The sequence below is a fragment of the Pteropus medius genome, unplaced genomic scaffold (assembly GCF_902729225.1).
Source record: "Pteropus medius unplaced genomic scaffold, Ma_sr-lr_union100, whole genome shotgun sequence".
In the NCBI taxonomy this organism is placed as follows: domain Eukaryota; kingdom Metazoa; phylum Chordata; class Mammalia; order Chiroptera; family Pteropodidae; genus Pteropus; species Pteropus medius.
In genome coordinates, this window is record NW_024354502.1 from 4,517,859 (window position 1) to 4,543,882 (window position 26,024).

General features: G+C 47.6%; 1 protein-coding gene and 1 long non-coding RNA gene across 3 annotated transcripts in view; one reads left to right on the forward strand and one right to left on the reverse strand.

Annotated features, from left to right (window-relative positions):
- Positions 1 to 26,024, reverse strand: part of ZHX2 (zinc fingers and homeoboxes 2) — a 136,704-nt gene that overhangs the window by 96,486 nt on the left and 14,194 nt on the right. The gene's annotated exons all lie outside the window — the stretch shown is intronic.
- LOC120595546 (uncharacterized) lies at positions 14,452 to 21,486 on the forward strand. The gene is made up of 3 exons (XR_005650899.1): positions 14,452 to 14,813; positions 18,667 to 18,793; positions 19,449 to 21,486. It is a non-coding gene; the product is annotated as an uncharacterized LOC120595546 (long non-coding RNA).

Sequence of the window (26,024 nt, forward strand, 5' to 3'; positions counted from 1 at the left end):
AATCTAGAAATGATTCAGGTGGAAGAGGAGAGAGAACTAACGTTAAAAAAAAAAGAAAGAACTCAGAACTGTTCAACTCCATTAGAATGGACAACATAATGAGAATGGATCTTCCAGAAGGAGGAGAGAGAGGGGTGGGGGGGAACAGAGAGCCTAGTCAATGAAACGCTGTTTTTAAATCTCAGACTCTCATCCTCCATTCCTCGCCTGTAAACCCACTAGGAATTTGCAAAATTAATTTAACTAAATTACACTCTGACCAGCTCTGATCACCACATGCAAGTGGGGTGACCAGTAAATGACCTCACTTAACTGGTTCTTGTTTTAGAAAGGAGAGTGGGCACCTGAAGGATGCTGAGAGAGCAGTAGGACAACCTGTTTAATAACTAAGATCAAAGAGAGGTCGGGTACCAGTTAGTTTCCTCTGCATGTTCATTCATACTCATAATTTAACGCGATGAAGTCTCTCGGTGTGGTGTATTCAGATTCTCCCCGTCTAGGGAAACAAACCCACTTCCTCATCACCAACAGAGTTCCCTTCACAATCTGTCCATGCCATTCCTTTCGCCAATCTGGGGTCACTGCTACTTCAAAATGCCACTACAAACTTACCTTGCATATGCAGAAAACCTGTCAGGATGGATTCCATCTGGGGTCATTTATTTTGGATCCTTTTGGCACTCTTAAAATTCAGAGTCCTCAGTTCCTGGAGCTACTGCTTTGCAATTTTTGTCACATGACTTTGCTGATATATTTGGTCTCCACCTCTAAGTACCTTAGCACTTGAAGGTAGAGCCTATCTTTTATGTTTGGTCCCTGCTATGCTGAATGTTTGTGTCCCTCCTAAATTTATATGTTAACTAATGCCCAGTATAATACTATTAAGAGGTGAAGCCTTTGGGAGATGACTAGGTCATGAAGGTGAAGTCCTTGTGAATGGGATCAGCGCCCTTATGAGAGAGACCCCAGAGAGCTCCCTCGTCCCCTTCCACCATGTGAGGACACAGGAAGAGGGCCCTGATCAGTACTGTGAGGAATACATTTCCGTTGTTTATAAACCACCGGGTCTATCCTATTTTTACTATAACAGCCCACAAGGACTAAGAGTCCCCAACAGTGCTCAAGGCGAGAGACTTTCTTGCCCAGCTCCTAGAATGAGGTGGGAAGAGTTTTCATATTGTTCCCATTCTTATTTTCTCTCCAATTTATATGAATATATATGTGCATATCCTTATAAAGGGAATATAAGCACATTAAATAAGTTTCGAAAGGTAGAGACGCTGTCGTAGTCCATCACCAACACTCACCACTGTACCAAGGGCGCGAGGCTCTCTGATGAGACTAACAGTTAAGGAGACTTGTTTACATGCAAATTTTGCAGATTCGAACAGATTATTTTGGATTTGCAGATTTGGATTTAAAATGTATCATGAGATGCCCTCGACAGAGCAGGGTGGCTGTGATTAAGAGGATGCACCCTGTCTGGGTTGAACCCTGGCTCTGCCACTTACCAGCTGTGTGACTTTGGCCAAATTACTGAACCCCTCTGACTCTGGGCATTTCTGGATTCCTTACGAATTGTTATTCTACTACATATACACTTCATATGTTCCTGTTTTACCGAATGTCCCATGTATGCATCTACCCTTATTATTATTACATAGTTCTCATAACCACCATTCAGACAGTTGTGTAATAGTCTATTCAATCACTGGCTCAGAGTTAAGTAAATGTTTTCTAACTTTTTGCTGAAATGCACTGTTTAAATGACTGTTGAAAAAAAGATCAATATCCTCAATTTGTAGGATAAATGAATTATCTGCCATCTCCTGGAGACTGTGTGTAACATAAAAGGCAGCCGAGACCCTGGTAGAGCCCAAACGCATTGTACGTGGTTTATATTCTCAATGAGAAGAACCTGTAATTCACCTGCCAGGAGCCCATTCACATAGACCATCCATCAACCCTATGAAGGGGGACTACCTGAGATGCGATGAACCACTCGCCCCCCATTCAAGGCAGCCTCCTTTCTTTTATCCTGCAATAGACCCCAGCCCGTGTCCCCTGGGGCTGCTTCAGGACATCGGCTACTGTCCATGCCCCACAGTTATCTCACCTGAGCACGAGGGCTCTCTAGTCCAACAAAATGTGCCACAGGATGGCACCTCCTGAGATTCTTTTAGTTGCCACTGGTGGAAACGGGCACGGGTCATGGCTTCCCCTGTCATCCCAGGATTTGGCTTCTCTCCTGATCAGGCTTCTCACCTTTATTCCACGTGATGACCCAGGCTGAGTGTTTAAGGATACATCCTCCATTACAGTCACTCTCGAGAGAGATGTGCGTGCATCTCCTCACTCTCTCTCCCCATCTCTCTCCATCTCTCTCCATCTCTCTCCATCATCTCTCTCTCTCCATCTCTTTCGCTTCCTTCTCCTTAATTCCCTCCCTCTCCCTCTCCCTCCAGTCCTTAAAAAAAACAAGGCGTTTTATTTCATTCCTTTCCTGAGCCCCAGGTTTATGCTTCTGCCCTTAGGTCAAAGCTGCTCTTCCCACAGACGTGGGTGTCCGGTTCACAGAGGTCCCTTTGCCCCATGTCCACTGCGCCTCGCTCTGCTCTGGACCAGAACCTTCTAGGTGCCTCTGGTGCCCTCCTGTATTCCAGCTATTTTCTCCCTCATCTTGTCTCTGTTCTTAATACTTTCTAGGGGGGCTGTTGGCCAGATCCTACCATTTCTTGATCATTTCTCTTTTTCCCTTCTAAAGACTCAGATTCTGAAGTCAGATCTGGGTAACCTTGGGCCAGTTACTTAATCTCTTCCTCAGTTTTCTCATCTGTAAAACAGGGCTATGTTCGTACTAATTCGTTTCAGAGTTGCTGTGAGGATTAAGTGAGGGGATACGGGCATAGCACCTGGCACAGTGCTTGGTACAGAGAAAGCACCTGAAATGTTAGCAATTATTACCATCATCATTATTATTATTGTAATAATCAATAAGGCGTTTTTATTATTCTGAATAGCCTAAGGTTCTCCTATGGCTTATCGTTTTCTAAATTCCTCCAGCTCGGATTTCCTAATCTCCCCCGAGGAACCTGACCCAACCCCCACCCTGATCTCCTGGTTCATTTTTCTTCTCTACAGACTGGTAAAAATAACAAAGCTGAAGCATAAAAATGGCTTGTGACCCTGGGCAAGTAACAGTATTCCTGGGTTCCACCTCCCTCACCTGAAAAGTGAGGTTGGTCTGGAAGCATTTCCCCAAGGTTGTTCCGGAAGCTTCTACCACACTTTCTCCCCCACCCCCCACCCCAGCATGCAGCCCTCTTGGCCAGAGCAGTGCCATAAGTGACCCACCTAGCACCCATCATCCAAGCTTCACTTCCATTCGCTGGATAACAAAATTTGGATCCTGTCTACACCGCCTGGTGCCTCAGCAGACTGTTGCAGGGCCGACCCAGGCCCTCTCAGAAAAAGAGGTTTTCTAATTGGCATAAATCTCAGCTCTGTAAGGAAGGAAAATGAACTGCCAGCTCTGCTCAAAAACTAGGACAAGGTTCTCTTTAGCAAGTCTCCAGGTACTGTTCAGGCAATCGCTGGGTATCATGAGCCTTAAAATATGCCCCGCCTGGTACGACGGCTCCTGATTAAGCTGGCTGCCAGGCCCAGGGCACTTCAGGCAGGAATGGTGAGTTTCAAAACCACACAATTACTAGTGGTTGGGAAAACCCTTCTGAAACACCGTGCCAATCATTTAATTCATTTCCAAGTCCTTTTTAATGCAAAATATGCTAATATGTTGTTAGAGTGTCCAGCAGAGAAACCTTCTAGAAACCGGGGCCTCTCTTGCTTGCAGGTTAAGTGGAGGGCTGGTGGGAATGGGGCAGGGTGAGAATAATGGCCCATTTTCCTTCCAGTGAAGAAAAGAGACCGATGCCATTGGGCTCAAGTGTTTCTTTGTACTCCCTTCAGCTGCAGAAGGTGGATCACCCTCACAGCTTCTTTTCTGCTCAGAGCCCAAGTCCTGGCCCTGTCTTGTGTCCTTGTCTGTTAGCTCCTCCTGGTGAGCAGGAGGAAATAAAGAAAAGGTGGCAGAGAAATGGTGACTTGGAGGAAAAAATTAATTTAGTCCCAAAGGGTGCAGTGTGGTCTTTGATAAATGGCACAGTCCAGTAGGACCCCATCTCTCTTACCTGCATAAGAAAGAAGGATAAGTTACAGACCAAGGGCCTCGGATGTTTCAGGGGAATCAACCTCTTTACCAAATACTTCACCTATTTTGCCAGAAATCATGGGCTTCTTGCAATGTACTTCATTAGTGATTCCACAGTATCATCAACAATCGTGGTTCCTGCTTATTAGATACGACCTTGCATACCCGGCCTGTGCTAGCCCTGGGGTGGGGCACAGGTGGATCTTGTCCTTTATAGCTATCACTAACTGAGCACCTACTATCCTCCAGGAACAACAGACGCTTTGACTGCAGTGGGAGAAACACATATCCAGGCACAAAGGAAGTGAGGCACATGTGTGCATGATCACCTACCGGAGTGGGGAAGCCAGAATATAATCTACTGAGTCTCTTGCCCAGGGCTTGCTAACAGCTGGCCGAAGCTGGATTTGGCCCTCAGACACATTTTCTTTGACCTACACAATACTTAAAACATTTTGAAAATGTCTCATAAAAATCAAGATTTCTTACTGTTCTTGAAAAAATAAAAAGGGGATCTGGGATCTCTGGCATCACTGAATCCACATTACTGCATGGGAACAGTCAGCCTGAGCTCAGTGGCAAATGTTCCTTTTACACTAGGCATACGCTTTCTAATTTGCCAAAGTCGCCACTACTCCCTATTACTTACCCCGGACGAGCCTCCCTCATTCCTTTCATCTGCCTGACCTCTGTATGCATTTGGGTTTGCAAGCCTAATTTAGGACAGGCCTCTTACCTTGCAAGTGTGGGATCTGAGTCCCAGAGAGGTTAAGAGAGTACGTAAGTACAGCCTTGAGCCCAGGTCTCAGTTGGCACACCTGGGTCTATGTCATTTTTACTATATCACGCTGTATGTACATGATGAACTAAATACAGGAGGACCACTATAACTACCTAATGGATGCATGAGCCAGGGAATAACTGGACGGACCAGCCCAGGTCATAGATGCTGGAGGGTGTGGCAGGGCTGCGGTGGGCAGGAGGGCTGGAGGAAGCTTTGCGAAGGGAGTGGCCCAAAAAAGCAGGAAAAGAATAAAGGGTTCTTGGCTGACTTGACCTGAAATCCCATCTATTCAGTTTTGTTTATTTGTGACTTTTCTAATGTATTTTTTATTGTAAAATAGAGCACAGATACAGAAAAGCACAAAGCACATGAACATAAGAACTGTTTTCAATTGTTTATGTTTGGGGGTGGGGGTCCTGTTTTCTTTCCTAAAGCTACCAAAGCCGCTTCAAAATCAGACTTCCCATGCTTTTTCAATCTGCACTCACTGCAGAGTAAGAAGCCAACCTACGTCTTCCAGTCTGAGATGGTGTAGCAGAAATATTAGGGGGTGGGCAGCTGAGAGACCTGGGGTTTGAGTCCTGACTTGGGGACACGGGGAAGGTAGTTTCCTCTCTGCGGACCTCAGATGAGTAGGCTGGACTAGGTCACCTGCAAGGTGCCCAGTGCTCTAGGACTCTGTGAGGCTAGGAAGGGCTGGGGACAGCAGAAAGAACCTGCTAGGATGTCTGGAAAAAGAAAGTCAGCGATGCAGTCACTTACTGGCTCAGGCCAGGAGCAAAACTGTCATCGTGGTTACATTAGAATCAGAAACCAGGTGGCAGCATCTACCATGGCTCCTTCTAGATAATAAGATGTTGGTGGAAACAGAACTTAGAGGTCATGAACTCTGAGGGGTCCGCTCCCCTCACCCCACCCCGCCCCGCCGATGGGGAGTACACAGGAGTTTGGATGAGGGATGTAACTTGCCCACGGTCTGATCCTGAGCATTAAACTGCATCCTAGATGCTTTCTCTTTGGCCTTTATTCTATGCAAGGCCTCTCATAAGGGCCAGAGGCCTTGGGTGTGAATAGAAAGGCTTGGACCAGATCTCTCTTTGATGAAAGGGCATAAATTTAAACTTTTGACCCAGTCTGTATAAGACACACTGTATGTGGTAGTCTGAATTTGGGACTATGACAACTGTAGAATATCCTGAATAATGTATTTTAAATATAAACCTTGTGATAAGCTAGCATGTAGCATGAGTCTATTGTACAGTATTTAGATATCAAAAGAGTTAACTTGTTAATTTAAATATTTTACAGATCTACAATCTTTGTAATCAATTTTAATGTTTTTTCATATTTTAACATGCCAGAAGACTAAAATATGAAGTGGCCAGGGTCTCTCTTGACTTCTGTGGGGCCAATGCCACAGCAGAGCTTGAGTTCCAGGATCTGGGGGGTGGGGGGGTGGCCCCTTCAGTTCACTAAACAGGAGTGGGGACGGGGTATGATAAAATGGAGACGAAGAACATCTACCTCGGCCGAGACAACCAGCACTTCCTGCGTACTTACTAAGTGCTAGGAATGTTCTAACGTTTGAGCACAGAGAAGACCAGGCCTTGCCTCAGAGGAAATCATGGCCTAGCTAGGCAGCCAGACACTGAATGAGCCATAAAGTAATGCAACAAGTACTATGACTGAGAGATGCAGAAAGTGCTGGGGCACACGGGTCGGGGGAACGTGCGTTTCCTCGAGGTGACCCAGAGGCAGATGGTGTGATAGAAGGTGTGGCAGGCGGAATAACACCGCTTCCACAGATGACCATGCCCTAATCCCCACTACCTGTGAAGATATTGCCTTACGTGACCAAAGGAGCTTTGCAGATGTGATTACGGTAAGGATGCTGAGATGGGCAGATTATCTTGGTTTATCTGGATGAGCCCAATGTAACCAAAGAAGTCCTTACAAGTGAAAACGGGAGGCAGGAGGTCAGAGTCAGAGTGATGCGGCTTGAGAAAGATGCAACTGGACATTGCTGGCTTTGAAGACAGAGGAAGGAGCCATGAACCAAGGAATACAGGGAGTTTCTAGAAGCTGGAAAAGACCAGGAAATAGATTCTCTCCTACAGCGAGTGTCCAGAATGAACAACTCTGCCGATGCCTTGACTTTAGCCCAAGGAGACCCATTTCAGACTCCTGACTTCCAGAACTGTCAGATAACAAATGTGTGTTGTTGTAAGCCCCTAAATTTATGGGAATTTGTTACAGCAGCAAAAGGAAACTAATAGAGGAGTCCTGGGGGACCAGTCCTGAATTGGTACCCATCGAACGTCTATTTCTCCCTCCAAAAACAAGAGCTGTGGGCTAGGTGCTGTCTAAAGTCCCTTCTGGATCTTGTGGGTTTTATGGAAGAATGGAGCAGCCACTGTTCTATAATGGCTGGCAACTTGTTGCATGGGTTGACAGAAAACAGCATTTCCCAGAGCGTGTTTGGTGGAATTTAATTTCTATGGGCTGTTGATGGGGGTTAGTCAGAAAAGAGGACTATTCATGCAGCAAATCGTTACTGAGGACTTATCAGGAGCTATTCTAAGTACTGGGAGAATCAGTGATGAACAGGGCAGATAATGTCATCCCAGCCTTCATAAAGCTCAGATCAGAGGAGCCGAGCTGTGAACCCTGAGAAGGAATACATCTGCCAAAATAAACTCATGTTTAACAGGGTCCAAATTCATAATCAGTGTATAGCAGCCATTGTTTACAGAGGCCTCTCAAGCACACTGCATATCAGTGAAAAGCTGCAGACTGAGCTGCCAAAACTCTTGCACAGTGTTTCTGCCTTCTGAGCTGAACCTTATAAAGGGGTCTCTTGAACCGTATTTCAACCAATGGGCTGAGACCTGCCTCGTCCAATCAGAACTGCACAGCTAGATGCGCAATTCCAATTAATCAGGACAGTGCTATTTGGACCAATCAAGTGTGCAAATTTGGATTCCTCATTTGCATAAAAATGGACCAATCAGGGACCAGGACCAATCAGGCACTTTATATAAGCCAGCCTCCGTTGCTTTGGCTCCAGGGAGTGCCCTTTGGTTCCCACCCCAACCTGTGTTTCCCCATTTTGCAAAGTGTTTTCCTAAATAAAGTTTCTCCTTGTGCCGAACCCAACTGGGGACTCCTGTTGGCATCAGACTGGTGGCAGCGACCTTTTGTTGACAGAATGAATGCACGAGGAATTAAGGAACAAGCCACTTTTCGCTGGTGATTAGTGGTATGAAGGAAATGAAACCTGGTGATGACATAGAGCAGGTCTCAGCAGGGTGGTCGGCCTGGCCTCCCAAGGTCAATTTGACCTGGGCCTACATGACTAGTTGAGCTGGGCATTTAAGGAAAAGGGCGAACAAGTCTGAAAAAATACTAAGCTAAGCAAAATTAAGTAGAATTATATATGGAGGAGTCCTGAGGGTTTGAAGATAAGTTAACTGGTTCATGAGTTCATGTAACACATTATTTTATTGAACCAGGCAGTGTTCTTGGCACAAGGAATACAGTACTGAACAAAACAGACAAGGCCACTAGTGTGTGGTGCACCGTTGGTGTGAGATAGACAATACAAAGGTAAACAGATACACATAAAAATTGGGATGTAAAAGCACTCTCAAGAACAGAGCAGGTAAGAGGATAGAGGTATGGGAAGACCTCTCAGAGGTGTTGATATCAGAACAGAGACCTAATACGCAGGATGAACCAGTGTGTAGCATTTCCCAAACTAAGGTGACAACGGAACCCCTTTGTGATAGAGCATCTTGCAAGACTCCCGCTTCTCAGAACACACTTTGAGAAATGCTAGCGTGGAGACAGTTGAAGCGTGAAGCTGGCACCTTCACATTCCAGCAGGGCCCAGGTTGGCACGACAGAACGAAGACTATGACTGTCATGAAGGCAGAATATGACATTTCATGTAGGAGTCCCCCTGCCAATGCAGATGAGAAAACAGGAGTGACTGATAGGTCCCTGCTCAACGGCAGAATTAGCAAAGCCCTGCGCACATTCTCCCGGCTGTCCCGGGTTCAGCCTCAGTCCTGCTGGATTCACAGAGCTGAAGAATACGATGAACTCATGATTACATGAGCTGGCCTCTGCAGCATGAACAGATGCTGGCTTTCACATGTCCCAGAGAGCAGAGTATAAGAACAGGAATCTTCTCCTCAGATGTTATTTTGTGAAGAATGCATATTTGTTTTTAAAGTGTATCTGGGTGACAACGATCCATGTCCACATTGCCTGAGATCTTTACCCAAGTCTTCTTTTAGCCTTGATAAAGAAATGAATTCTACACCCCAGGGCTAGACACAAGATCTGGGGCCCAAACCAGGGCACACTCTGTACTCACGGAAAGTACACACCCTGAGAGACAGACTAATATTCTCTCCAAGGAGCCACAGGGAGTTTCTCTGAGAAAGAACCCCGCCGTCCCTGCAGTGTCCTTTCCTGTCTAGAAAAGGCAGTCTGGACTTTGTCACAGCTCACATCAGACGAGGCCTATTATGTATTCAAGTCCCGCTGCAGCCAGCCTTCCAGCGTGCATCCTGCTCTGGCAGAAACGCCTCTCCCAGGAGCAGGCTCCGTTCATGGTAAGCTGGGCTCCAGGTCTGCTGGAGGCGGTGATGCCATCACCGCTGGCAGGTGGCGATGCCACTCACCTTCCACCTCCCCTAGGTGAGGAGTCAACACAGAGACAGATGGGAACAGTATTCCCACGGGAACTGCTGTTTGTTCCGAGCCTGTTTCCCAGGGGGAGTGAGATGACCAAGCACACCTGTGGTTTCTCTGCTTCGATGCTCTCCCTGCCCTTTGTCACTTTCTTGTCCTCCTGTCATCTTTTTCATCTCAGCTCAGTGTCACTTCTTCTGGGAAGCTGTCTCGACTGGATTCAATCCCACCATTTTGGGTTATTTCTGGCACATCATGTCTCTTAAGAGCACCTGAGATGGCTTCAAGTCCCAGGTCTGTCACTGACTGTCCCTTGGACAAATCCTATCACTTTCCCCAGCCTTGGATTCCGAAGGAAGGAGGTTGATAAGATGCTCTCTATGGTCCCTCCCAGTCCCAACCCTCTGGGATTTCCCTTCTTAAAACAAGGGCCAGCAGCTACTGAAGCAGAGGTCCTGACTTTGGGGTTTGACCTTGGGAAAATTCCCTTCCCTCTTTTTCATTTACTTATCACTAAAATGAAGGAGTGTGTTATCCTATTGTTTTCAAACTTTTTAAGGCATGGCATTTTTTAAAAATGCAAACTAACATCTAAAACAGGTAGGAGTGGAGCTGCTTTGAAATAGGAGTGTCCAAAAGGTACAAAAATTTGCCTGCAACTCCTTAATTTTTTTTTTTTTTACATGCTTGATTTCAAATGTCACTTCAAAGGACACAGGAAATGAGAATCTTAAAGGTAGGGAGGAGAAGCCAATCAATTGACCCATTTCCAAATCATTGCCATGGACTCAAAGTGCTAAAACAAAGGACACAAACAACCACTGCCAGTTCTCTGCCTGGTAAGAAAGGAGGCACTGACACCCACGGAGGGGTCCCCGCCCTCGACGTGCTCCTGGGCACCTGTGTCTCCGGTTCCCACCATAAAGTCCCCAGCCACGGAGGGCTGGGCAGCAAACCGCAAGGCCTGGCCCCTGGTCCCCCGGAGCACGCAGCGGAGCCAAGGACACAAACACGGACTTCAGGTTCCTGCAGAACCAGCCCACCCCTCCTTCGGAATTCAGAATTCGCTGGAACATTTCCCACCTAACACTGTTACCCAGAACATCTGCGTGGCTTTCCACAGCCAGGGCTCTGCACACGTCTTTATTTTTCTTACATCTGAATTCATCACCCTCCACGTGGTGAGCAAAACGTGCAGAGGTTTGTAGAGAAAGAGTGAGTACCCTGCTTCCTCTGTGTCAGGGAGACACAAAAACCCATTGAGAAACCCTCCGAGAGAGGCTCCAGGGGTGAGCCTTTGCGGGCACCTGGCTGCGTTCTGATTCGGAAGCCAGAACAGCTGACCTTTCGGAACCAGAGAGAAACCTTTTATATTCTGAGGCAGCCGATTATTAGATTATTATTGTTATATGTTAATGGCTCTAAAGCTCCTCTAAAACCATGTCCTGGAGTTAGAGCTTCCTTTTGTATTCCCTCAATACTTATTTGGCTTATAAAAATGCATGAAATCAGTAGTCACTCTGCAACCCCAAACGTGTCCCCCTCTCAGCCTCGCTGTCTGGTGACGATTCTCTTTATCAATCTCAAGATGGCAGCTGAACCCACTGCACCATGGGCACCTCCCTTTTGTCTCCCCATCCCCACCCACTTGTCCTATTCTGTCCTCTTGAATTTAAACCGTCAACTCTCCAGTGACAGACACAGCAAGCTGGGATGGGAGGGAGGCCGTGCTATTTATAATCCGGCGTTGTTCGCCCTCAGAACACGGCCATTTTTTCCAGGCCACCTGCCAGAGCCACATTCCCCAGGCTCCATATATGGGCCTCCCCACAGGTCCCTGTGGCCATAGCCTCGCCTATGGCAAGTCGGGAAGGTAAGGCCCAATCTGCGCCTCTGAGGCCTAAGAGAGGCCAACACAGGCCTGGCAGCCTGGCAGCCTGGCCTCCCCCCGCGGGGTGATCTGAGACAGGATAGAGAGAGTGAGGAGCCCTGGGGTACCGGCCTGACAGAGCTTGGAGAGCAGCCGGCTTTCCCTCAGGGCTTGAAAAAGAATGGTGAGAAAAAAAAAAAAATGTATTCTTGCTCTAAAACATTAGGTCACCCCTTTTTTTGCCAAGTGGTTTTCAATTGTTTCCATCGTGATGTGACTGAGGTCCATGGCGGCCTTGCCAGGCCCTGAGGGCTCAGAAAGCTGGATTTATGGACGCCTTTAGATAGGCAGATGGGAGGGAAAGCCCAGGAGAACAGGCAAGCCAAGGCAAGGGAGCTGGGCTCGTTTGCGCAGGTATGCTCTGCAGGCTTTCAGCTCTGAGCAGCATATATTAAGGACACAGAAAGAGAGAAGTGCCCGGCCTCTCACGGGCATTTGGACACGAATACCCCACTGCCTTCTGAAAGCCAAGCTCGGAGGCAAAAGGAAGGACCTGGCCAGTTTACAACTCTGGGCTCTTCTCATCTCTGTCCTTTCTATGTCAACGCCTGTGGGGCCAGGCTGGGGCCACCAGCGTGCGGGTGGCCTAGAGAGCAAGAGACCTGGAAACTGCCCTCTAAGTTCACATGGGCGAGTTCACTTCAAGCTTTCGAACCATGTCTCTAAAACCTCCTCAAGAACTTTCTGCTGTGGACACAGCTATGTCAAATCAAGTTCAAGTTTTTCCTCTAAATAGCCTTCGGTGGCTACTTGGACATCCCTTCCTTAGGATGGAGAGCATCTGGTCTTATTATGAATTGCTATTAATGTTAATAATAACAGTTTGGCTTTACTGAGTGCTGACTGCATGCCAACCACTTAACATACAGCATCTCATTTAATCCTCATAGCGACCCTGAGAGATGGGTGTTATTTTGAAGGTGAGGAAACGGGGGTGCAGAGCAGTGAAGTAGCATGTCCAATGCTTACCCCGTAGGTAAGTGGCAGGACCCGACCCGCGACTGTCCAGCTCCTCACTCCCAGCCTCTCTGCTGTAAGCACTCATCCCCGCCACTCACTCCTGCAGCCTTCATTCTTACTTTTTATCAGTAGCAGGTGGAGGCCATGTCTTAAACATCTTGCCTCTTCTTCCCTGAGCATCTAGAACAAAGCAGACCCACGGAAAATCTTCACTCATGGAAGCGGTTCTTCCGCCAGGGGCACCCTCTACCTGCCAGCTCTCTTCAACCTAGGACAATTTCTGATCCTCTTTGGATTCCGTGGCCTCTGTAATCCTCCCTGAGCGGCCACGGTCCTGCATCTGAGGAGGTCCCGCCGTCCCTACCGTTACTGGCTTGCCTGTGACAAATATGGGACTGGCACTTCAGCTGGGGAAAAGCAGCAGCAGGAGTTGATCAATTCCTAAGCAACGAAGATCCTGTTTTCATGCAAACGTCCTCGGCATTAAAACAAAAACAAATCCCTCCCAGGGAGTGTCCTAGATGCCAAGACACATTTTTGAGTGAGGTTTTGCGCCTGCGCGAGAGACTAACAGGGATGAGAGGAGAGAGTGCGTGCCAAGTGCCGTCTGGTAGATTCTCGTGTAAACCTCAGAGCCGCCCCGCCAGCTTGCACCGTCAGAGCCCGACTTGACAGATAAGGAAATAGGCAGTGAGAAATGAGGGAACATGCCCAGTGTCAGTCAGCGGGCAAATGGTGGCCAGGGGACGTGACCAGGTCTGATGGAAGCTGTGTTGTTTCTGAAACAGGCACCGGGATCGACTGTGAATACATTCACCTTACGGAGACTGCGGTATGACCACGGACATTTTGAGTGACTTGCTCTTCTCATCAGCAGATGAAAAGAAATTAGGATGGTGCCTGAGTGCCATCTCTCCTTACGAAAAACGAGACCCGGGTGTGAATCTGGATTAAATGTCAGAATTGACTAAATGCTGTTTAATCTGTGACACTTACAAAGTGCTCAGGGAGTGTCCTTGACTACTTGGCTCTAGGCGTGGGCTTGGCCTCCTTGCCTCTGAGGCCAAGAGCAGATAAAGAGAGGAGACCAAGAGGGATGTTATGATGTAATACAGGACCTTTGGGTGGAATGACAATAAGTGCCCTGAGTTCTGAAGAAGTGAGACCTCTGAGGGCTTCCTGGAGGAGGGGATATTTCAATTCAATTTAGGAGGTCTCGTAACAGCTCTGGCCTGATTCTGGAGAAGCTGGGTGCCCACCAACACCGGTGCTACTGGCATGTCACCAGGATCACCGGGCCTGCCTGATGGTTACGGAAAGTGTCCACAAAGTATCTAGCCTCCAGCTGGTTCCAGCAGCTTTGTCCTTTGAGATCATAGATGCCCAAAGGCCACACACCTAGGGGCAGGCCACATGATTCACTTTTGGTAAATGACCTGTGATACCAGGCTTGTGGCATTCTAGTGCTGCAAGGTTATCCGGCACCACCCTCTTACTGCTCATACCTCGCCCCAGGCTCATGGTCCAATGAAGACTCCAGCTCAAATCTGTTTCCTCCCGCTCTGAGACCCCCTGTGCAGCCCCAGTCTCACCCTGAGGAGGTAGTAACCGGCTTCGGCACATGCTCTGATGCCCCTGGTGGGCCCGGAGCACAGAGAGCCTAACCACCGGCTGCAGCCTTCCCAAACCAGCCTGAGAGCGATTCGAGGGTGGGGAGGAGCTCCCAACGCATCTCTCTTCCTAGTGCCCAGGCAACGGTCTGGTGCTGCGGAAGGCGAGTAGGCAAGTCTGGCGGGAAAATAGAGCCCACGAAGGGGTTTTGTGCAAGTTAAAAGTGACGAGAAGCAGCTAAGAATAGTGGGAAGAGATGGACTCTGTGTACCAAAGACTCCGTCTGGCATCCGACGCTGTCACCGTGTCAGGGATTGAGAGAGCTCCCCTTTTCCTCCCAGCGTTGCAGCTGGACTACATTTCCCAGCCTTCCTTGCAGTTAAGAGTGGTCATGTGACTACATTCTGGTCAATGGAACATGAATAGAAGAGATGTGGGCCAACTCCAGGCCTCGCCCCTAAAACCCTCCCACTTATGGTTCTCTCTCTTGCTCCATCTACCAACTGAATGGAGAGAGCGCCCAGGACTAGAGGGAAACAAAGCCACAAGAAGGAGAGAGCCCGGGTCCCTGAATCACCGTGTGGAAGGCCGCCTGCCAAACACACACCCTGAATCGCGTGAGCAGGAAGTAAACCCTAAGGGCTTAAGCTATTAAAATGCGGGGGCAGTTACAGCTCTTAGTCCAGCTTGACTAATACAGTCTCTTACTAGCCATGTGGCTCTGGAAAAGTTTCTTAACCTACCAGAGTTTCAGTTTCCTTCTCTGTGAAATGAGAATTAAAAAAGTCTTCCTGAGAACCACCAAGGTCACCCTTGTCAGGCTCCTGCATTATAACTTCTGTGAGTCCGAGGCCCTTTTGCCTTCGCCAGTCCCGTTCTGCATTTTAAAAAAAACCCCAAATGCAAAAAAATTTAAAATTAGGGTTTACAGTTATAATTGCTATAAAGATGAATATAATCTAGGCTGAATTCATCATGATGGTTAGCATTATTATTTTTATATTTGATTTTATACTCACTATTATTATATTCATTTTTTCTTCCAATTTTAAGAGAAATTAAAATTAAACATTTTCTGGGGTCCTAAAGTCGTGAGCCCTGGGCACTCACTGTTCCTATTGTACTTAATGGAGAAGCCAATCCAGCTTGCTATAGCACCTGGCCCGCCACTCGCGCAATATGTGGTAACTATGGATATTAAAAATAATAATAGGGAGATGGAGGCACGAAACAACGACAAATGGTTATGAAGCCCTTTCATACGTCTCATTTTCTCCAGCTCTCGCCTCCATTGTCTAAGATGCATATCGTCTGTATTTTCTGAAGCAGAGAAGTGAGGGTCAAGGAGATTGTGTTATGCTCAAGAAAGGCAGGGCATCCACCACTCGGTGCTGTACGCACGGCACCTTACGTCAGCCACCATGCTAGGCACCTGTCTTATTTTATCACATTTAATTTTCACAGCCCGATGATGAGGTAGGTTTCTTACTTAACCCCATTTTATGACTGAAAAAAGAAACTGATGCTAAGGACAAGGAACTGAGCTCAGAACCGAAACCACTTCTAGTGCTGAATCTAATGCTCCTTCCACCACCTTGCCTTTCCATCTATCAATAGCTGTGTCGTGAGAATTGATAAAGGGCAGTGTCTGTGGAGGGTGTCAGACACCCCGACACCTTCCGCAGAGCAGAGAAGAACCTGCTCAGGGCTGACATGCGAGATTATGCTTTCTCGTTCTCCACCCAAATGTACTCTTTAGAAGGTCTAATTATAGTGACTTCTATTTTCTTGTAAATAACCACATCTGTCATAACTGATTTGACTGATCTGAGGCTCCAAGTTGGCAGTCTTGGCGGCCTGAGCCAATGTGTCAATTATGCCAAGGAGGCTGTAAGCAAAAGTTTCACAAATGGAAGAGAGAAAAAAAAATTAGTCACAGGCATATAGATGGTGGGGATCGATACATGCTTTTTCACAACAAGGAAAAGCATATAACTTAACATGGCCGATGAGTGTCAAGCCCTTAGCAACCCAACTTAGTAAAAACAGAGCCAGGCAGATCCCAGGAAATGAAAACCATCTTTTCAGTGAAGACTCAGTTCTAGAAACTGGCTTCTTAAATAGCTTTCGAGTCTCAGTAGATACTTCCAGGAATTTGCCATAGCTCTTAAAGCTTGTTTTCAGGGCGAAAGGCAGAAGGAAGTGCTCCCATGATTCAAGAATGTAGTCTTAAGGGCTAGATTCAGAGTGCGGCTGTTCAGCCGGCATCAAGTATCAGCAAGAACTTTGCATTTGGACTTACGTACAAGTCTACCCTCTCCACCCCAACCTAGCGGTAGTGTGACTAAGGAAATCACTGAGGCTTCCCGAATCCATCTCAGCTTTCTCTTCTATAAGTGCTGACAACCTAGAACTCTTGTGGAACTGATGGTATAATGACTGTGTGTGACAGCCTGTTGGAAAGTGTAAGCACTGCATAAATGCTAATCATCATCCTTATTACTCACGGATCAGCATATACTGAGTCCTGTTTTCAATCCATGGCTTCTTTCTTTCCTCAAATAACTCTAAGTAGAAACGGTCACGCTTTAAGTCAGAGAGGGGTCGTATGAGAGATGGGATCTAGTTGGGACTTCTTTCATAGGAAGGTGTTTGAAAGTCATTTTATCCACCATGCTCTGAAAGCCCCTGCATCCAAAAGGAGCATCTTCCAGGTGGGAACGTGGGAAAGTGAACAGAGTCTCTCATCTTCTCCCCACCTGCCCACCAGAAATGGACACATGCTTTCCGTGACCCGATGCCTGTAACCCTCCTTGGGTCTAGCCGACCTATGCGAGCAGAGTGATTAAGAGCAGAGAGGCTGATGCCCTACTGACTAGGCTCTGAGTTCAGCTCAGTTGTTTACTTATGGTGTGACCTTGGGCAAGTCACCGCACCTTTCTATGCTTCAGTTTCCTCATCTGTAAGATGAGGGTAAGAGCAGTACCTGTCCAGCCCTTGGGGTGGTGGAGAAATAAATGAATGAACACATGTCAGTGGGGCCAGGCCAATGGGAACCAATCGGTATGGGTTGGAATTTACTACGACTGTGGCGACATTCACATTACAAGTCAATGGCCTTCCCTCCCCAATCCAGTATCTATTAACACGAGTGTTTAACATGTTAACCATCTTCAGATTTTCCACATTAAACCCCTTACTAGAAAGAACATTCTGTGGTCCACACAGAAGATCTGGCGGCAAAGAATAGTGTTAAAAGCTCCATGATCTGTATCTAATCTTCAAGAGTCACCTCCTTCAACAGAAGTTCGTTTCAAAGGCAGAGATGTTGGAGAGTTTTGGGTTTAGAATCAGAGGGCCGAGTCCTAGCCCAATGCCATTTTCTCTACTTTGTGGCCTTGGGCAAGTCGCTGCCTGTCTCTGAGTATTAATTTTCTAGGATGTAAAGTAAAGGGGGCTTTTGGCTATAAATTTCAGTTTAGTCATCTGTAAAAAGGAATAATAAGAACTATCATAGAGGTGCTATAAGGTGTAAACCAAAAAACTAAGATGGATGAGGCATTCTCCCTACATCATCCCATTAATCCTTAAAAGAAGCCAACGAGGCAGGTGTTACTTTCCCCCATTTTACAGATGAGGAAATTGAGATTTTAAGGCCAGGTGTCTTCATGTGTCATTGCAGCAGTGTGAGTTCCAAAGCTGCACACTGGAAGAATTCTAGGGCTTACATTTAGGTCTTCATTTAAATGACAGATAAAAATGTGGATGGTTTTCTAAAGCAATGGTTTTCCTTTGCTTTGTGTCTATCACTATTTCTTCAGAAAATGCCAGTGCAACATTGTAACAACATTGGCAATCTTTGTTAACAATATAGCTACCGATACGGAGCTCCAATCCAGACTGGTCAGGTTCAAATCCTGATAAGGTCACTCACCTACTGACCGGTATCCTGGCAAGTTACACCCCTCCTTGTAACTGATTCCCAGCTGTGAATCTGGAAGGAGTGTGGCGAGAATCATGGATTATGAACGATGAATTATGTGGATTAACAGATGGCTTTGTGGTCACAGCCAGTGCTTTTTATAGGTTATTATTATTTGTTAGTTCTGTTGTTGTCTAGTCCTCTACAGTTTACCCAAGTCGTTCCCCTTATATCACATGTGGTTCTTGTATCTAAGAGGAGTCAGGGTGGAAGTGATCATTTGCCTCTTAAAAGTATTTAAAGGTATAATTATTACCCCATTTTACAGATGAGTAAGTATACTGAAACTAAAATAGTGACCCACCCAAGGTGACAGGATGGTTCAGGGTCAGACGCAGTCACTAAGACCCATTTGAGTTCTTCTGATAACAAGGCTGGGTGGCTTTTATGTTTGTTTGTTTGTTTTTATTTCCTATGCGGCACTTCACACCCCTGTGACCATTTTGTAACTTGCGATTTGTACTTCTTAATCCCTTCACCTTTTCAAGGGCTGGATGACTTTGGACAAGTCGCGGTATCTCTCTGAGCCTCATCTATAAAATAAGAGGGCTGAAGCTGAAGCCTCAACTCTATCATCTCCCGACAGAGAGACACTAAGTACCCGACGGAGTGAAGGTATCTAGAGACAGATTCTGGACTTGAATTAGGGGTCTTCCGCTCACGCCTGGGTGACAAATTACTTGAGCAAATTACTTAATGTCCCTATACTTCGGTTTTCTCATCTGCAAAATGGGGCTAATAATAGAACCCGCTCTAGAAGGTACTTAGGGGAACTGAATGAGTAAAGCCATGTGGCGTCTCAGGACAAGGCTGCCATTGTTACTAAGGCTCACGTGGCCAGCTCAGCCTCCCACACCCTGGTCGGCTCTAAGCCCTGCGTGTCAGTACCAGATTACTCTCCTGACCTTGGTGTACCTACTGCGCAGGGCATTGCCTGTGGTTTCCAGGTTGGGTGGTCTCAGGCAGAAGCGCTAAACTCTCAAGCGAAATTCAAAGGCCACTTCCAAGTGCCTAACATTTCAATCTGAACGGAAAACCCTAGTTTTCTATTTCCGCCTATACCGCTGACAATGGTGTTTTGCCTTCCTTCCCATACAGTCTGGAAATCCTGAATAAATGTCGAAAAAGAATTCAACAAATATATAATAGTATTAAAACTCTTAGCAGTGAACCATTTCTTATATTACCAGAAGCTTAAAGGGATATTTTCAATTACATTATTCAATAAATATGCTATTTAGGGCTTAAGTGATGTTGCTATAATTTGTAGTTAATAGGTCAGTGGTTCATTCATTCAACTGGAAAATATCCGCGCCTGCCTGGGAGCCGAGCAGCGCCCCAAGCTTCGATGATCCAACAACAACCATAATAGCAGCAGCGGCGGCAAAGGCAGCTCCCACTCACCAACCGCCTCTTGTGCCTGCCTTAGCCTGGCGGATCCGCTCTCCACGCTCCTCCACTCCGCTCCGTGATGCCTGTGGACTGCTTAGCGGGCATCCTCACCTCACCCCCTCGCTTCCGGGTGAGTTCTACCGGTGGGAGGAACCAGCACGAGATCAGAGGGTCAAAGGACAGTGAGGTCCCAGCCCCACTGTGGGACCATAAAAAATGCATCGTTTTGTGCTTCAGCTTCCCCACTCACCTGATGGGGCAAATAGTAATACTTACTCCATGAATGCGACTTAACTGAGTTAACGCGTTTAGAACAGTGCCTGGCCATAGCAGGTATGCAGTAAACGTTAGTCTGTACTACTTATTTTCATGTGGGACAGCCACTCTGCTGCAGCTACGCCTCTCCTGAGTTCCAGTGGCCACACTGCTTCTGTCCTAGGGGAGGTAGGACCTCCAGCTGTTGCTTGCTCTGGGATTCCCCAGGGCTTGTTGGCTTCCCTGAACCCTGTCTACCCTCTGTGAATGGTCCATTCGTTAATCTCCTCACTACTCCATGTCCTGCTGGGACTCTAAATCCAACACCTGTACATACTGTTCTAGGTGGTTTTCATGAGTTTTCTGTAATGCTTACATTATTCCTTTAAGGGAAGTGTTACTGTGCCCATTTCTACAGATGGAAAACAGGTTTAAAGTTCAACCCAAGCCCCACGATTAGGAAGTGGTTAAGTTGCATTTCAAATTCAGGCCTAACTTTCATACCCAGGCTTAGCTTTAATGCCCAATGAAAAATGACACATGCACCTGTGACTTCCCAAACGCTTATAGACAAGAGGTGATGACAATCTTGTGTGATGACTAGTCTCAGAAGCATAAGAACAGTGAACCTGACCGAAGCCAAGGGCACCTAGAATTGGAGTGTCAGTCAGAGATGGCTTCCTGGAGGAGGTGATGTTGCCCTGACTCATAAAAGATGGGGAGTTATTCTGAGAATGAGATAGAGAAACTGGAATGGGTAGAGGAACAGAAGGATGAGAGAAAGAGAGAAGGAGCTTTTCCAAGAGCTGCGAGCAGTTCGAAAATCCTAGAGCAGAGAACTCAATGGGGAGGTGAGGGCAAGAGAGAGAGGCTGGCTCCTCATGACGAAGAGCCACGAGTGCTGAGCCAAGGAGCAGGGAGCCCGCCACACTTTGAGTGGCAGGCCTGAAGAGCAGGGGAGTTACAGCCCCTCGGGCGCGGCCCACAGCAGTGGCTGATGGGAGCTGGTGAGGAAGTACCACACCTGTCTTGACCCTCAGGGAGAGGACGCCGAGGGGCGCCGCGGCCTTCCCTGGCGCGCAGGTGCACGGTGGGGCTGAGCCCCAGCTGCCCGCCGTGCGAACGTGCTTGAAAGCGCCCCATGTCCTGCCCCTTCTCAGCCCAGTGCCGCATCCCGGCTCCTCCACCAGCGCTCCCGTCACTTCTCGAATAAACGACCTGCACTTGAATTTTGGTCTTGCGGCCTTCCTCTGGGGAACCCAGACTGAGACAGTCTGATTCTTGGTTTCATAGAATGAAAGAGCACAGAATGAGGGGGCTTCAGGAGTAAGAACCTTCCAGAAGCAGGGAACACATGGAATCTACAGCCAGTTAATGGAGGAAGTGAGATTTATCCTGTGTGCAGGCCGAGGGCACTAAGCAGCTGCCATGCATGCGAGGGCATCCAGGATCCTGTGTTCTAGTCTTAGCTCTGGACGCAGCATCATATGCTGGAGAGAACATGGCCTTTCGAGAGGGGTTGATCCGGATATGAATTCAGGCTGGGTCCCAGATAGGCAGGTGACCCCTATAGGAAGTTACGTGGCCTCCCAGCACCTCGGTTTGCTCAGCTGATGATGTTCAAGTGTGAAAATGTAAATAAAAAACACCTCACTAGGGAACTCTAGGTTCCTTTCTAGTGTCTTTTTAGGAACTATTTATTCTGTGTTCTGTTTCCTGCTCACCTTTCGGTCTGGCAATGATCTCATTACATGGGCAATCCTCTCTGTATTTGTATTTGCCTCCCAGGAGACTGGGGGTCCAGTTTTAATTAACTTTGCATCTCTAGCATTTAACACCACACCTGGCACGAAGCAAGCACTTAATGAATGTTTGTTGAATGAATAAATGATAAAAATGAAAAGAGTCCCTAAAAAAAAAAAATCTACCAGTGATGATAGGTTCTCTGGAGCATGTATTCATTCACTGAATCTCAGTACTGAGTCCTACTGTGTGCCAGGCACCATTCTATGTACAGACAACACGATTGTGGCCAAAGCCGCCACATTCCTTTCTCAGGTGGCGGTTTACCCTCCTGGGGAGAGAGTAATGATCGTCAACCCAGGCTGCCCAGAAGATGAACCTGGGGAGCTTTAAAGAGGAGTCCCCATACTCCAGAGATTCGAATTTAATTATGTGGGGTGGGACCAGGCATTGGGATTTAAAAAAAAAACTTCTCTGTAAATATAATGTGCTTCTAGAGCTGGGATCGAGAGAAAAAGCAAGATTATTTCAGAATGAAGAGGGCTGTGAAGAAGATAAAACAGAGAATGTGGTTTAGCCGGTGGTTCTCAGAGGAGGGGGAGGGACGGATGAACAGTTTGCCCCCAGGAGGACTCTGGCAACATCTGGGGGCATTTTTGCTTGTCACAACTGGAGGGTGGTGCTACCGGCATCCTGTGGGCTGAGGCCAGGGAAGCTGCTACACATCCTAGGATGCAAAGGACAGCTCCCCATGACAAAGAATGACCTGACGCCACATGTCTATAGAACCGAGATAGAGAAACCCTGGTCTAGAGGGGCTGGGAGCAGGGACCACTCAGGGAAGGCCTCCTGGGGGAGGTGGCAGGGAAGCCGAGTGCCAGCACAAGTCTTTGGAGGAAGTGACGAGGAGCGCTGAATGTGAGGTGGGCCCTAAGCCACCATCACAGCCTCGAACAGAAAGACGCCAGATGGTTGAACCGCCAAGTGTGGCTGACACCACCCACTAACCTAAGAGGACTCACTCCCCTGCTCCCGGTGTCATTCTGGGGTTGTCTGCTAGGGTGGCGCAGGGGAAGGGGGGGGAAATCCGGATGCTTTTGTTTGGCTGCTTTCATTTTTAAGTCTCCCCCCACTCAGAGTCCCCACCCCCTTTCCAGGCTCAGAACCGGAAAGCGGGGAAGGAGAGGGTGTTAATAATCCGGGCTGACCACTCAGATGTCCCCCGCATAACTGCAGGCTCACTTCCTCCTCTTCTCTTAAAGCATCTCCTGCTGCTACCCCCCCCACCCCGCCCCAAAATGAGGGGGAGGGGCAAGGGAGATTTCTTGGAGACATCTTACCAGCTTCCCTCAGCTCTGGCCGAAGTGATTTCCCCAGAGAAACTGGGACCCATAAATAAACACGGCATTCCATGGGAGGAGGGGAGGGAGGGCAGCCCGGCCAGCTCTGTCCCCATCACCGAGATGGCCCATTAACTTTTCCAGTGAGGTGCTGGGCCCTGGGAACCTGCCAGTCCTCTCTGCCCACCAAGCCACCTTCTCTTCCCTCTCTTGCTCCCTCCCTGTAAATCAGTCGCCTTGGGAGCTTGGACGGGCGGGAGCAGCACAGAGCAGCCTGCTTGCTGACACCACGTGGGCTTTCCAAGGAATCCTCACGACCGTTCCCTGGGCAATTCTGGTGGAAAGACAGTTCTTTTGGTACAAAGCTTCCAGAAAGCTCTGAGTCAACAGGCTGCTCTGAGGGAGCCAGGGCGGCCGCAGGCCTCCGACGACAAGCAGCCCTATCCCTACCTGCAGAAAAGCTGCCAATCTGGCGGGGGCAGATGCACCCGCTGGAGACTGCTGAGCGGAAGAGTGACTCGGAGGCTGTAAGGCCACTTCCACCTCACGAGTAGGGAAACTGAGGCCCAAGAAGGGACAAACGACCTGGACAGAGTCAGCTGGCAGTGGGCAGCTAAACCGGGTGACCCCCCTGACCCCTGCCTGTGTGTGGAATTTCATTCAGGCCGCATACTTTTTCCAGAATAGTTCCATGTCGACTCATCCAAACAGAAAGACAGACTGTCCAGAACTGGCAGCCACCTTCTTCCAAATGTGCAGTAGGAGGACACTAAACGCCTTGGTTTCCTTAGTCTAGATTTCTCGTCTATGAAACGAAAATAGTCCCCTTGTCTTCCCAGAGTCCCCAAATATAAACCCCATGTCAAAATCCTGCTCATAAGGAAAGTTGTCAAGTCCTAACTTATGAAACTCCATTTCACACAAAGGGACTCGACAGGAAATTTGCAGGAATCTGTTTATTCAACTAATTATTTTATTAAAAATAATAGGCCCAGTATGCCCTGAGAATTTTATTACGGATACCCATGACAGAGCAGGCAATTAGCAATAAATAGTCCCTTTCTGCAAACCTAGGATTACAATTTTTCATGGGTTGTTATTTTAAACAAACACTCCACAAACATATAGTCTTTTCATTTATCGAAAGCCTTGATTTACAGAGTTGAATATCTACAGCCCAGAACATATAAAAGAAAACAACAGCCTCGATGTATATTTTCTGGTTAAAGTTGTGCACAAATACCTATGCACCATCAAACAAAAGACTCAAAAATACCAAACTTTTCAGTGGTGCTATGTCTTAGCTGGGTGCGTGTCTGTGTGTGTATGCACCTGTCTACACATGATATAACTTCTAGTTGTCAGTTTTTGTTTTGTTTTTATAAGTCTTTCAGGCAAGCCTCCCACATGGCTTTGAAAGAGGAAAAAAAAAACATGTTCTTTGTTCTTTAGCTCCTGCCATTTAATATGATTCTCATCCTCCTTCCCCGCCCCCTGCCTCCCACCTTCCCCCTCCTTCCCTTCTCCCTTGGGAAAAGACTTGGCTTTTAAGTGATCACTAGCTATTCTCATGATTAACCCAATCATTTGCTGTTAACCTGCACTTGGGGTTACCAACAGCACATGGTGCAAAGATATTTCATTAGCTGCCAGAACAAATGACCAATGTGCCAAATCTCCAACAGCTTGTGTCCTGGATAAGGGTCACTGTGGGCCCACTGGTGCTGCCTGCCTCAGAAATTCCACAAATATTTACTGAGCATCTACTCTACACAAGGGGTAGCCATTACAGCTTCGGGGCTCCACTGTGCGCTCCAGGACACAAACACTACCCCCTCCTCCACCTCCCCGCCGTTTCTGTGGAAACCCAGGGCTGCAGACCCAGCACCAGCTTTCTCGGAGGGTGCCTTGCAGAGAAGAAAAGCTAAGGGCCATCGCGATCTTGCCTACAACTACTATGTGAGCCAGCAAAAGAGGGCAGGGTGGGCCGGGGCTGGGATGGAAGGGACATACTGGTGTGTTCTGTCACAAAGGTCCTCTGAGCTGCAACAGACTCGAGCTGTACCAGACGAGCTCGGGGAAACCGAAAGTACTTGCTTTTTCTCAGGAGTCCCTTCAAATGCCTGTTATTCATGCAAAGCAAAGATGGGTCAGTGGGAAGCAGATGGATAGGACTCTTCCAGAATCTCAGAAGGAAACTGCCTACATCTCAGGATCCAGTCAGGTCGCCTCGACTGAGAGCTTCTCACAGTCAGAAAGACCGTTTTCCTCACTCATCGGACTCCAAGGATCGCTCGCTCCTCTACTCCAGAGAGATAACCAAGCTGTGCTATTACTTTCCGGGGACCAAACTCCACAGTTTAAACCATGAATACAAAAAAGTGAAGGTCGCTAAAACAATATTTAACACACATACTTCTCTAGATGTGTATCTCTCTCACCTCCACCGCCAACAGTCTGAAGTGGTTAGCTTTGTCAGAGGACTTGGCATGAAATTCTAACACTTGAAAAACAAAGAAGGAAAGAACAGGGTTCTAGCCCAGGTTCCATTGCTGGGAACTGGACGTGGCACGTGTCCTTCACCTGCTCTGTGATGCAGGGAAGAACGGCTGCTGCCTCAACCAGCCCCTCACACCCGGGGGGTTCAGTGGGAGATGTGGCCTGTGGGCTCTCCTGCTCTGGGCACCCTAGGGTGGTGAAAAGGCTTGTCTCAGGTGTAAAGGGCACTGATGGGTAAAGCACTGTATCTTTAACATTCCCGAATGTAAGCGGGGAGGAGGGGAGCATTTTTCCTATCATGGATAAAATATGTTGCTCTGGAGTGAGCTCTGATATTGAAACTTTTAAAAAGAGCAGGGGGCCCCTAGGCATTTCGCAACCTAGAGAGAGCTTCAGTTTCCTTTCCTACGAAACCTCAGGGGGCTGGAGCAGGTGATCGCAAATATTGGCCTTAACACTGGCTGGCTGTTTGAGACAGAAACCAGTACAAAGCTGGCAACCAACAAACGCTAGGCTGGTCGATCACAGAACCAACCGGTTGAAGAGGGTTTTGACTTTTTTTTGAGCAGAACCAGATGCCATATGCAATGTTTCTGGAGCAAAAATTCAATACATAA